Here is an 878-nt window from a genome sequence, read left to right as displayed (position 1 = left end):
TGGCAGGCAGCCTGGCTGTGACACCGTGCGCATGCAGCAGCTGACTGCGGTGCAGAACGCCGTTTGGCAGAGCCAGCTTTGTCTCCGTGAGGAGGAGTTGTCCTTACCAGGGACACTAACTAGGAACGTCCAGTAAAAACCTACTTTCTAAAGGGCCGGGAAAGGTGCTGGGTGGGTTTTGGTTCTTGTCACAGTCAGAGAATTTACTCTGGCCTCGCTAGCACACAGCCCCTGCGACACAGGCTTTGCCTTTCAGCTCGCACCCAGCACGCGTGTCCCCTTTTCCCTTTGCCCCAGGTGAGGCGACAGCGCTGGCGTTCCTGTGGCAGAGCTCTGCTCTCCCATTACAGCTCTGTGCGCACTAGTTCCTGCCGCGCTTTCAAAGGGCTCTGCTCAGGACGTGGGACCTCTCTGGCGGGAAGGCCGTGAAAGAGGAGAACCGACTTGCCTTTCCCTATTAGCACCAGAAGGCACTGCAAAGTTTTATTTTATATTATGGGATGGTTTTCAGAAGCAGGAATCACTGAAGAACTTAGACCTGATCAAGATCCTCAAAATTGGAGTTAAGTGGAGCACCGCCAATCGGATTTTTCTCCATCAATGGGGACCTGGCAATGGCAGCTCCCTGCTACGCCCGGACCAGCGCTCTAGTGGGTGCCTCTAGAAACTCATGGTGAGAGCCACGAATAATGCTAAAAAAGCTGATAAAATACATCACATCCTCTCTGGGGTGGATTGAAGGGCAGAGGTTGCTGCTCCCTCAGTAACATCTTTTTTTTTGGTCATGTTTTTTTGTTCACGAAGGAAGTACATTCCCTGCAGGCAGATCCCAGATTGCGGCTTTGGCAAAGCAGGGAGCTCAAAACGGACAGTCCACC

This window comes from Buceros rhinoceros, unplaced genomic scaffold (assembly GCF_000710305.1).
Source record: "Buceros rhinoceros silvestris isolate BGI_N320 unplaced genomic scaffold, ASM71030v1 scaffold3300, whole genome shotgun sequence".
Taxonomy (NCBI): Eukaryota; Metazoa; Chordata; class Aves; order Bucerotiformes; family Bucerotidae; genus Buceros; species Buceros rhinoceros.
Note: the sequence above shows the minus strand (reverse complement) of the source record.